The following is a 13,855-nucleotide window of genomic DNA, read 5'->3' on the forward strand; positions in this document are numbered from 1 at the left end:
GTGCAGGACCAGTTGGCTCTTGGGATTAGTAATGGGAGACAAAATATTTCCACTCTAAGTCAATGGTTTTACTCTAGTCCAAGCATCAGTGTTCTGAAGGTTATTTAATGACCTACATGAAACAAGCTGGTGGTCTCCCTCCTAGTAAACTTATGTCTATATTACAGTTGACTTCCTTCCTTGAAGTCTCAACAAAAAAAATAAAAAATGAAACAACTTAAACTTAACTTCAGTTAGCATAGAAGTGTGTTGTTTTTATTCTTTATTAAGAGAGCGTGTATAGTTGGAAGATTTTTAAAAAAGAATCTGATCAAATGAGATCAAAATGATTTTGTTTTAGATACAGTGCATCTGAATAATGTATCAAGATAAGGTATCCAATGAACTGAAATCATGAAGAGCCTACATTATATAGCACTTCTCATCTTAAAAGGTAACAAAGAGGTGAATATATACTGCAAGTGCATCAACCATCACTGAAATGAACCTGTCTGAGCACAGGGTAACAATGTCCAACAACAATGAACAACAGTTTGGGGCAAAGAGATGAGGAAAACCATATGCAGCTAAAGCTGTAAAAATATTTTTTGGCAAGCAGAACATAAGCCATAACACTGAAATTCTCCTACCATATAAAGTTTAATATATCAGACTGCTATGATAGAGAAGAATGTTAATGGCCTCTTCACTGGTCTTCAGGGCTAGGTACATACATTCAAAAGCCCAAGGCAGAATTAATCTAAGTTACGTGGTTATCTGTAAGCAGCGTCGTTTGGATGGGTAGCAAACACACATCTGCCCTTTGGTGGGGTTCAAAAGGGTGGGGAGGGCACGGCACACAGGCTGGCTATCCTAGACCAAGTTCCTCCATTTTTAAACAAATCTGTGTGTGTCGAGTTTCTGTTCTGTTACAGGTTTAGACTAGTTTCCAAATCACTTACACCAGTAAAAATGTAATGTCTCTACCGGCCTAGCTTTCAGGAGTTCAGTTTTGCACCTCATTCAAAAGACAGCATTTCCAGTGCTATAATATAATATAACAGCACACTGTGACAGATTCATTTATGAGTTGGAGAAGGCAATATCAGCATTTAAATAAATCAGCAGCTCAGCTTCCTGCAACTCCCATCAAAGTATTCTCACACGGGCAAGTTCGGCTCATACTCCTGTCATCTCTTGGAAACTAACAGTGGCCAGTAGATAGAGAGGCTGCTTAAGAATGTGTAGAAATAGGAAATTGTTTGAGGACCAAGGAGTATCATTTCAGTTGTAAACACATTCACAGCCATCAACTTCTGGAGAAAAAGGGTACAGGTCACTTTCAGATAGAAGGCTTTTCCTTACTAGCAAAATGACAACCCAACTCCAGATCCCTGGAGGTGCCCACCCTCCTGGAGTGAGGGAGGTTCCCCTCATAGGATACCTAGAGTCCCTGGACCTTCAATTAGATGCCACAACTACGTAGACTTTATTTACAAAAGGTTAAAGAAAAGGATACTCAACTGATAAACTGTCAGAAACTCACTCACCCCCTCAATTAATAATGTAGTACACGATGATGGCCTTGGATGACATGTGTACACGGGTAGCCTGGACCGGGTACCCAGGAAGGCGGAAATGCTTACAGGGCCCTCCTGCAGGACATGTGGGCAGGTCCTCGCTGTGAGGATCTCACAAGGCATGCCCCAGGGGTTGCTGTACTGCAGGCAGGTGCTCCCTCACCGAAATTCCTGGAAGACAGCTTACTTTGCCTGGGCCCACATCCCCTAATGCACAGAGCTGCAATTCTGGCAATCCCCTGCCAATACCCACACACATAGTCAAAATCCCGCCCCTTCCTCAGGTCTTAACTCTCTCTCATAGGGGCCCTGCCCTATGTGAGAAGGGTTATCATCCCCCAGCTCTGCCTCCCACCAAGAGCTCATGGTAAACTGGATCACTCTCTCCCATCACACCCTCCTCGTAGTGCCCCTCATGCCACACAGGGGTCTTGGAGAACAGCCCTCCTCACTGGGAGGTCTCCAGGAGGGTCGGGTGCACCGAGTAGCGCTCCTAGGGAGAAAGGAGCAAACAAAGCGCTGCAGCTGGGCTTCCTAAACCTCCAGCCCACAGCATAGCCCATGCTTTCCTCAGGCTCCAGCAGCTCTGGGGATGGGACGCTATGCCGAAACTCTCCCTCGGCCTTCTGCCTACAGTATCTGTTCCTCTCCCCCTCCTGGGAGACCTACCTCTCTTTATATAATCAACCCTCTCTGCCAATCCCCAGCTGAGAGCTTTCCCAGGCTTCTCTAATGGCTCTCCCTTTCCCAAGATGACCCCCTCCAGACCGGACTTTATCTGCCCATGTCAGACGATCTCTGGGGAACTATCTTCCCCTTTCCAAAACAGTTGCTTCAAGAGGGCTTCATTTGCTCATCACGTGATCTCTGAGGGGCCATGCTGTCCAACACAGCTGCCTGGGCTGAGTTCACTCAGGGACCTTGTTCTCTCCAGTAAGGTGATTTTCTTGTTCATTACATCAGTAATATTGGGTGCATCTACTCAAGACAGCAACTGTGCAGTAGCCAAATAATACTGCATACTACAGCGTCACAGCAGAAACAGTTCTAATACACTACTTCATAGTATTATTAGGCTACTGCGCAGCAATGCCACTAAAAAGGTGTTCACTGGTGCTACTGCACAGTAATTCTGGTTACTGCACATTTATTTAGGACATGATTATACAAGTACTAAATAAATGCAAAGTAACTGCGGCGCAATAGCATCTCACTGGTTTCAAAAATGCAGAGTACCTGCAATCCCTCTTGAAGTCCCAAGAGTTGGTGGTGCTTAGCATCCTTGACAATCAAGTTAAAGATCTAACCATGGATCTAAGACACTAAACCTGAAGTGTGCAAGTTTGACATTTTTTATCAATGTTATATAACCAAGCTATGCCTTACATCCATTTTCAGTGCTGTGCATGGCATTCTGTCCAGATTTGGTTTGTGAATTTTAAATCACAAATAAGGCAATTCTATAGCTAATAAACTCTCCATACATATCCCTTCCACACACAGGCATGCCCCTTCTGGGCCATAGTAAGGATGTTTCTAAAAACAGTGTAGCACTACAAAAAGTGTGGTGGCATATCAAGTAAGCTCCATTACTTCTGCCTATATTATAACAGTTCAGCATTTGCATAAATGTTTCAGTCTCTTAAGTTTGTACCCAATGGCATTCACTGAAATAAGTACCTAAAACTAAAAGCAGAATATTTCTATAAACAAGCATCCAAGTGTATCTCAACTGAAGTGAGTAGATTTGTGTAGACAACATATGACTGTGGCCCCCTGAAGATGACAACAACTTTTAGTCCTTACACAGCTCTTTAGATATGTTGTGTTCTTTGCAGATTTTAACTGATCTTCACAAGTGGGTAGAGAGTACTACCCCCATTTTAAATATGGGAAAACTGGAACAGAAAGAGTGACTTGACCAAAAGCCACATCTGAAACAATGACCTGTGTCACTTCCCCTTACAGGTTGCAAATATATGTGTTGTGTTCCAAAAGAGCAATCCAAAATGACAGAATTAGGTTCCTATGATCTCTATATAATGAATTTGTAGAACAAGGTGACTTCCCAGGCTGGTCCAGAGCACCTAGCTACAACACTGTACCTAGACTCCTGGTGGCCCCAGGCAAACTTTTAGTATCAGGCCCCCCTTTGCCAGAGATAATGAGAATAATAATTTTTAAATTACCATTTCCAGGCCCCACTTCTGCAGGGCCCCAGGCAGCTGCCCAATTTGCTCATGCCTGTGTCTGACCCTGCCTAGGCACTGAGCTGATAGACATTTACAGGTAGCCAATACGAAAACCTAGGGGCACAGAGCTATAGCTGAACCTCAGTTCCTGCTCAGAGTGTAGGCATCTAACTCAGAGACATACAATAGGTACCTCCCTTCTCTTCCAAGTATGTTATATTTGAAAAGCGGTACCTACAGGAAAGCACCATTGACTGTAATATAGCACACAGCACCCTGTATTCACTCTTGAATACGGCTGGTGGTGGTGCTCACATTTTGCCCGATAGCCTAATGGTTGTAGCACTTGCCAAGGAAGTAGGTGACTTGGCCCAGTCCATGGAACAAGCAAGAGGCAATGTGACTGAAGCCCAGTGAGAAGGGCACTTCTCTGAGAAAAGGCAGCCTTGGGTTCTGGTCCCTTCTGCACTGGGCGTGTGCAGTAAGAGAAAATGCAGCAATTTCTATTCAGAAATTACATTACATTCTCACTTGGCATTTGAAGTCTGGATACCTACTCTCTAGGTCAGGTTCATCCACTTGTCTGTATGATGCACTGTAGCCAGGGACTCCTAGAAAACACTACATTATCTTGGCAAGAAGGAAGATGGTGGTGCATCACAGGGGAACTCAGAAGATGAATGTGGACAAGTGCCAATATGGTAGCATTTCTAATGGAAAATTATGGTTTTCAGCCAAGAGTCTCCAGCTAACGAGTTTTGGGTTTGGTTTGGTTTTTCATATGTTCCCTTCCCCTCTGCCCTACCCCCCCCCCATGTCATTTTTATTTTGTTAGAAACTTTCTGTGGAAAATTGACAACTATATAATTGTTTTCATTTTCTTCACAATTTACTGTGTTGGGGAAAATATTTTCCAACCAGCTGTATGCCCCACCATGAGCTCATTCATCCAAAATAAACTCTGAAAAATATGCACCATTACAAATTAGGAACACACTGTTTAGCAGAATTTTATTTCAGTGTAGTTTCATGTTTAATCCTCAGCACACTGAAGAAATGTGAAAAATTGGTCAGATATTGTTTCATTTCTCTTCAGAAACTAGGCAACTATTACTGCACAGTAGTGGAATTTATTGTAAAGAAAAATCAATTGATTTAATTAGAGTTACAATTTAGACACATGGCAAGTTTCAATAAGCATGCTTTCACTTGCAAAATTTGAATAATGCAAATAGCAAACTTCCCTTCTTTCCCATTAAAGGTATGAAGACTCAGAGTGTAATAAAATGATACTATGATGATGAGCACCACAGTAATTTCCATAAATAAATAAAATAAATATATATATTTCCTGGAATGTATACAGCAAGAGAATGGATAAAATGTTCCTCTATGTAACCACAGGACACAGCATTAGGTTGCTACAATGAGCTAATCCAGACTGCTTTTTACATTTATAGCTGCAAGTTACTTGCAAGGTAACAGGGATTTTCCTTGACTAAATGCTCGGGATTCTTGGTACTTGTCCAGGAACTGTTCCCAATATGACTTCAGTGATACTTAAAGAGTTTCAAGTGCTTGTTACTTTTCAAAATCTGGCCCCAAATGACTAAAGTACTTCAGTCCAGCCTCCTGGGTCTCTCAATTATCTGCTCCTGTCTCTGAGGCTCCTACTATTGCTGTTCAAAGCGTAGCTGCTGTGTCTACACTGTCAGCTGCAAGTGTCTCTCACAGCTGGATAAGAAAGGCTCAAGAGAATCAAGTGTTCAGGCCCCACTTCCTAGGAAACAGAAGCTTGATTTTTATCTACAAAGGCTAAAATGCCAGTTCTAAAGAAACTACCCAAATGCCTGTTATGGCACTCAAAGAGAGAACCCTAGAAGCCTGCTATTCTCCATAGCATGAAAAAAATAGTCAGTCAGTACATATTTCCCATTAGGCCCAATTCTGACACCCTTTACTTGTACAAAGAAGGTCCTTACTCTAGGAGTAAACCTTTTAAATTCAATGCATAAAACATTGGCACTATTTAAAAGAATAGCCAAACTCCCATTTGACATGGTTTTTAGTCAGTTAGAATCCACCCCAAGAAACTCAAATATATAAATCAAGATGTGCTTGAGCCTAAATAGCCCGTCGTGGTTAAAGCACTTTTGTTTCTGTAACCAGTTTGTATTGTATAGTATGGAGCTATTGGGCTAATATCCTATCTGGCTATATCTGACCCCCACATCTGAATGACAATGTGCCCATTTATGGGGGCAGCTTTGGCACATATCAAGAGTGAGGTTTAAAGTTACATCTCAAACCACAGCAAGACACCTTAATCACTCTGTCACCACACCCTATAATTTAGCTGTAAATAAGGATGATAGAAATCAGCCCTATAACTGGGGTCTGGCATCATTTGGGTTCACTACAACTAGTGAATTGTATTTTGACTATGGCTATATAAAGAGGCAGAATATTTGTCCTGACACTTTTTGGGAAGTTTTCCAAAATTCTATTTTTGTACCCTGACAATTTCCATTTGCATGACATTTTGCAAAAACAATAATATCGCTACAAAAGCATGACATTCTGCATACTTTCACAGTGAAAACAATTCCACTTGAAAATGGGCCCATTAAAATAATGCAGAACATTTTCATTATAAACACAGCAGTTTCAGGTCCCGAGTGAAATCTGAATATGGTCAGATTTCAAAGATTTTGAGTTTTGTTGTAAATGTTTCACACACCTTATGTTTAGTGTTATACCAATTTTTTTCTAAATCTACAAACAGCACCCACGTCCCAACATCCTTCTCTCTGTGCCCTGGGAACTGATACATTTGGGAACAAAACTTAACAGGACAGCTACTCTGAAACATTCCTAACATCCAGTATTTGATTCTCATTTTCCTACTAAGACTCTTTTACTGGAAGAATCAATGGGCTTTAATGTGACCATAAATTACAATGACATCTACTTGAAGGTGCCTTTATATTGTGTAAACAGGTCTTAGGTTACAGTATAATCAAACCAAAAGAGCTATTCTGCAATGATCATACACAGACCAACTGAGCCCATGCAGAAGCCTACTGATGTTAGCAAGGCTTCATGCAAGTAAGGATCTGCACCCACATACTATACTGCAAGATCAGAGGCTGAAACAGATCACCTTGATTCATAATTAGCTCTTTCGCCTATAGATAAGGATCTATTCAAATCATGATTTTGTAATTTATGTGAAAACCACAAAAAGGCAGTTCTACGATCACCACAAAAACTGGTATTTCCTGAGATTTTGTGCAGAATCACCGGGGGGGGGGTGGGGAACAATCAAACAAACAAACAAACAAAACTTACTCAAAATAAAATGCTGGCTCTCCACTGCAGCCTGGTCTTGCACCCCACTGGGGAGTGTCTGCCAAGGTTGGGAGTGGGGGAGGGAAGCTGCTGGCATGAAGGTGAGCAGCCAAGGTGGCCCACCCTTCTCTACCAATCATCAGCAACAGACAGGACCATGTAAAAGGCAGCCCTCTCTCCCAATCAGCAGCGAAGGGCAAGGCTGCATGAAAGGGAGCCCTCTCGGCCAATCAGCGGTAAAGGACAGGGCCGCCAATGACCCTTGGCCAATCAGTGGTGGAGGGGGGTGAGGGGACTCATCATGAAAAAAACATGAAAACGAAATATTGCCGGTCGCCATGAACAGTCTGTGATTTTTACTTCACTTGTGTGCATTTTAAAGTAGATCCCTATCTATGGATTTTATATCTAAATTATCAAAACAGTACATATCCAGTGTCATGAAAATGAGCACGTCCACCAAAAATTTTCCTTACCTCTTACTAATGTTTTATGCAACTAAAACTGAAAGCATAAATTTAAAAGCAACTCGGCATAAATGCTGTTTGTTTAGCCTAGGTCTGTCATTTGGCTCATGATTAAAACAGACCAAGTCTTGATTTCCTTTGTTTTCCCCGAGTATTTCACTTTCAGGGTATATTATTATTTTTGATCTTCTCAGTTAAAAGCATCCAACAATTCTCTAGAGTTTGGACTATATTCCATGAAAGTCAGCAGGTTACAGCAGGGACTGAATTTGCCTCATATAATTTAGTAGTTCATTTTCTTTTTGTGTGGTGTTCATAGGAAACCTATTTTTAAAACAACAGGTAAGTTTTGATTAGAAATGGGTCAGCTCCCTAAAAGTGAATCTAAATCCTCGTGTACTCTGGGAAAACTGGAATCCCAATATGAAAGTTAGAGCTAATTTGGCCACTAACTCTAAAAATCAGCTGAATTATAACCCCAAAAGCTAAATCTCTCAAACTTTAAAAAACTCTCAATCTAGTTCTATACCTAGTAACTGTACTATTTAACACTGATGATATACATCAGATCAGATATAAGACACTCCCTCGGACAACAGCCCCTCTCATTCTCTTGGTAGCTGAATTTCATATAGATCAAAAAAGATGGCAGCAAAAGTCACATCTAGAAAACTGCTCAAGGTGTTTTTCTCTTAAAGGAATCTGCAAATTGTCACCTCATTAAAGGAGGTGAATTAACTTTGTGTAGACAGAATGCCAGTGGCAGAAAAGTCACCAAATAAAGCATGCTTTCAGCTGGAAGAGGAAATCCATGGCATCATGAATTGGGCAGATATTTTCAGCACCTTAAAATTGAAACTGGAATCTCCTGCAAATCCTAGACTGTCATAACCCCTGGCCTTCTCATGGTGCTGCTAATCCAGGTGTGGACAAAATACAGCCAATGGGTCAGATCCAGCCTGCCAACCGATTAGCTACAGCTCACAGAGAGCACGTGCTAATTGACTGGATCCAACCCACAGCTGCCCCAATGGCACTCTGCTTGGGGCTGAGCCCCACCTGGGGCAGCCTGTGCTGTGCTCCACCCCACACCTAGAAAGCACATAGCTTACTAGAGGGACTGCTCCTGGTGCGACTGCAGCTGCTTGAGAGCTGCTCAGGTCCCCTCACCTCCAGTGGCAGCTCCTGCTTCCGCCCCTGCTGCACTGCTCCAGGTGAGGAGGAAGTTTCAGGTGGGTGGCTCCTGCCCCAGCACGTGGGCCTCTGGCTCCAAATCAAGCCTTCCCCCGCTTTGGCCACCTAAGGGTGAGGAGAATGGGAAGGCAGCCAGGAACTGGAGCCACAGCCCAATGCACTGGGGCAGAAGCCACCCAGCTGAAGCTTCCTCCCCACCCAGAATGGGGCAGCAGGAGGCATCACCACTGGAGGTGAGGGGAGCCCAGCAGCACTGGGGTGGCTACAGCCACATCGGGAGCACCCTATCTGGTAAGCTGTGCATGCTGGTCAGAGCTGAGGCCAGGCCAGTGGGTGAGGGCTACCCCAGGCAGGGCTTGGCCCCATGTGGAGCACCACAGGGGCAGCCATGGACTGCACCACCTGGGCAAGCTCTGCTGCATGCACCCTCTGCTCCCCTCCACCCTCCCCTCATGTCTGGCCAGCTCCCAGGACCTAGCACCCAAGCAGCCCCCTCCACCCACACGGGCACATGCCCCCCAACCACAAGGCAGAAGCCACCCCATGGACCCTCCCCATGGACCCATCTCACTCCCTAACACCCCACCAGCCTCTAGCCCCATCCCACATGGGGAGTTTTGGTGAGTTGTTGAAGAGGAAGGGATGCTGACCCGGCCCACAACAACTCATCAGAACTCCCTATTAGCCCCTAGGCCCCAATAACTGCCCACCCCTGTACTAATCCCTGAATGAATGGAAACCTGCAGAAGTTACAGAATAGTTTTCTCCCTTGCTTGTATTGTTATAGATTAGGGATGTCGACCACTTTTAACCTTTAAGGTTATTGATAAACACTTTTACTATACAATTGACGGTGATATATTGTATTTCCACAAATCCACGTATATATTATTTGGATATCATTTATCTTCTTGATCTTACTTAAGAATTTCTTGGCTAAATATTTTAAGACAAGTAATTCTGTAGAGCCACTCGCCAGCATCATCATCATCAACCACAGAGAACAGGAAAAAGGATCTTTTAAATGAAAAACTGTTCTGACATTTTACAAAAGTACTTAGCCTAAATTTTAATATAGCATGTTGCTGGTGGTCAAAAGTTAACATTTTATCCACAGTCTGTAAGTGTCTTGTGGAAATTTAAATCAGACTCATTTACCATAAATAAAATATATCCCTCACTGAAAGACAAACTGCAAGCAGTCTTAGCAAACAAGCTCTGCATGGGCTGTTGGAAGTGGTAGGAATCCACTCTGACAACCCAGTATAAAGTGTAGAGCAGTGGTTCTCAATCTTTTAAGAATCAAGACACTCCTCAGAAAATGCCAGCTCTTCACTTCCACTTGTATCTGGACAATGAAAAATAATAGAGCAACTCTTCTGTTGCAAAAACAGAAAGACCACAAATCAGAATGGTTTTGATACCATGAATTCCTGTTTGAAATTTCTGGGTTTGTCTTGTGAATCACATGTAGGTCCTTGCACATCTAACACTGTTAATATTGTGGAGCAACCTGCAGCTCTCTTAAAAGGATATCATGGTACCCTAGTTGAGAATCACTGGTGTAAAGTAACTTCACAATTGCCACTCTAATACTAAGCTAGCTAGGCCAAATGGTCTGATCCAGTAAATGGCATTTTTCACATTTTTATATTATTATTCTAACCTAAGAAAACACCACCTCCACTTCAGCATCTCCTGCTGGTCAGTCAGAGGAGAGCACTGGATTATAATGGCCTGTTCTAGTAGGACAATCTATATAGTCCTGTTTAAGGAGCATGTGTCAAGCAGCAAAACTGTGAAGGCATCCAACAGAGACAGAAGTCAGGACTTGTTGTTCCAAAACCAGAGTCCTCTCCTGCTCATCTGAAAGCAAAGCTCTTTTTACTTGCTGGTTATAGCACAATTCAGTCTCCCTGGGACTGTCACTAGCAATCTGATTATTTGTAAGGAATCCATGTATCACATGCTTACTGACATGATGATCATCAGCAAAACTGAAAACATGCTGCATTAGCTAAGGAATTCCACTCTAACAACAGTAAGCACTTTATCCACCCTGTAGGTTGGGCACAATCCCTATAGCTGGGCTGAATCTCTTCCCCTAAATATCTGAAATCTAAGTCCAAAATGGTCAGCCATTGGTTTGTTATGAATCTATGACATCACACAAGACTGCTGAGAAAATGCTGAAGAACTTTAGAAAGGAGTTCAGTGCTGAATGGCAGCTGAATGGTGTTGGTCTTGTTGAATTGTGCTTTGCATTCCCTTCTTTTCCTTGTCACTTTGTGAAAGGCAAACAGGAAGTCAGACCTAGTGAAATCGGATTCTGATTATTTAGCTTACCCAAAACAGAAATTTTTAAAGCTTGCCTTCCATTTAAAAATTCATGGAGAGCAAGTGTAAAACTATTCCTAATTGTATATAGCCATATGGATATGCAGTCATGAGACAGAGTAATTTTTACAATCAGAGTGAGAACTATCAGGAGGTTTTATTAACTTTACCACATAGTCTCACTAACTTTAAAAAGTTCTCAACTGGATAAAAATGATATTTAACCCTGCGCTCTCCAGATACTCAGGGTGATATTCAAGGTGTCATATAAGTGAGAAACTATTGTGTTGGCTGCATAAGAGTGAGAAACCTGAGAAGGTGGAATGAGGTGGACCAGGAAAGGTGACATCTGGGGCAAGATAGTTCAGAGGTTTGATAAAAGTCATTAGGTGACATTAGGATACACTTCTCAGGTGTATCTTCAATCCAGATTCATAAGGCTAAAACATGGTCCCACCCCAAAACAAAACTCAGATAAAGCCACTATATTCCACATAGCTTTGTGTCAAACACATTAGACATGCCATATGGTCCAGAGACAAGACTATGAATTGGCTTGAATTTGCTCCCAAAAAAATGGACCTAAGTTCATGCTAAAATACAAACATTTGTTCAAAAAACTGGATCCCAATATTATGTTTTTAAAATTAGGGGAGAGTTCAGGTTCGAACCCAGTTTGCTTGGGGTCAGTCCATTATGTAAATAAGAAGCCAGCTGAAAATTTTGGAACCCCCAAACACTCAGTAGTGTTCAGAGGCAGGGTTTTGCTTTACGCACCTTGCACCTAAAGATTTGTAAACGTTCGCAAATCTTTTAGTGAGGCGCTGCCTTATGTGGCAGGGCTCTCAGGTGTCCTGCGACTGGGAGGAGAAAAGGCTCAGGAGAGGCCCCTAGCAGCGGAAAAGGGGAAGCACAACTGCCAGTCCCTAAGACTGTGCCAGTGTGGGTTGCTAGGGCGACCGGGGAAGCCTGGAGCCAGGAAGGGGCGGAGCTTAGCCCTTCTTAAGCCCAGGCAGAAGTTCAGGAGTTCAGTTCCCCTCCGGCAGCCACAGGAGCAGGAGCTCTGTGGGTGAGCTGAACAGCCCGGGGCAATGGCCGGAGCCTGACCACCCGGACGGGCTGCAATGATGCAGGTGCAAGGGAACTCTGATGGAGGTAAGGTAGAGCTCGCATGGAGCGGAGTGGGGTTTATGAGCTTGGGGTTATAAGCCGGTAGGCTTTTGGGTTATGTTGTAGCCAGCGGGCTGATTTCTTGTTTGCTTATGGTTATATCGGAGGACCGGGTGAGGCTGTAGGGGTGCGAGGAGGCCTCACGGGAGCTCCCCAGTAATCTGGGGGTTCCTGGTGCCCAGAGGGCACAGCGAATGGTGCCAAAGAGGGCACAGCTTTGTTTGGGGGGCACGTTGGCCCAGCCCCTGAGTTAGGGGGCAGTGGAGAGCCCCAACTAAGGGGCACGAGGAAACCCAGAGTTAGGGGGCCACGAAGAGCCCCGGCGAGGGGGTGCAAGGAGCCCCTGAATTAAGAGGCAGCAAAGAGCCCCAGTGGTGAGGGGCGGTGAGGAGCAGAGCGAGGGGGCAGTGAGGGGCCCTGAGAGTGAGAAGGGGCGTCGAGGAGCCCCGAAGGCAAGCAAAGGGCTGGGACCTGATACTATGGCCCTAGCGAGGGCATACTGCACCATCTGCGAGGCTTGGTCTGCGATGTAGGGGCAGGAAAGGAGCCGCAGACGGCACCCCTTGTCATCAGAGCGCACAAGATTGGGCAGCTTCCCGCTACTTTAAACCCTTCATCAATTATGAGCAAGATCAAGATGTGGTAGGCGAGATTAGGTGGGCAGTCGGCCCACTACAGGAGACCAGAGCCGCATGCCCAGCGGGGCTCCAAAAGCGGCACTCCTGTTACACCTTATAACAAACAAAGTGAGTTGTCACTTCAATAAGCAGCATGCAACAGTATTTACTTGCCACTGAGTAATGCATTTCTTTTTGGTCTTGTAAAACTGAGACACCCAAGAGCATGACAGTCACTCCTCCTGTGGAGCACTAACTATATTTCTATAGATGTATATATTGGCTGCTGATTTCCTTGATTTCACTTTGAGGTTACATATACATTTACAAGTCACCCAGGAAAAGGCCAATCTGCTTAATGGGTACTTCAAGTCGGTCTTTCATCAGTGCAATGGGACCGCCCTGCCTAGCAAGATGCGGGACGGCCAGGGTGATGGTGTATTTATACCCAGCATCGGCGCTAATCTAGTAAAGGATCACCTTGAGAGGCTGGACACCTTCAAGTCAGCTGGTCCTGACAGATTACATCTTAGAGTACTCAAGGAGCTATCAGGTGTTATAGCCCAACCATTGGCAAAAATATTCAAAAACTCATGGCACTCAGGTGAAGTACCTGAGAACTGAAAGATGGCCAGTGTGGTACCCATCTTCAAGAAGGGGAGGAAAGTAGATCCTGGGAATTACAGGCCAATCAGCTTGACCTCAATCCCTGGTAAGAGTCTGGAAGAAATTAATCGAGGAGACCCTTCTGAGGGCAACGTCCTGAAGGACAGCCAGAATGGGTTTGTTGCAGGTAGGTCTTGTCTGACCAATCTCATCTCCTTCTATGACCAGGTGACGCATCAGCTAGACAAGGGAGAAGAGATTGATGTCATATATCTGGACTTTTAAAAAGCCTTTAATCTGGTGTCCCATGACCTCCTCATGGAAAAATTGGCCAACTGTGGCCTTGGCTACACCACCGTCTG

Source organism: Crocodylus porosus, unplaced genomic scaffold (genome assembly GCF_001723895.1).
Source record: "Crocodylus porosus isolate Cpor-Errol unplaced genomic scaffold, CroPor_comp1, whole genome shotgun sequence".
In the NCBI taxonomy this organism is placed as follows: domain Eukaryota; kingdom Metazoa; phylum Chordata; order Crocodylia; family Crocodylidae; genus Crocodylus; species Crocodylus porosus.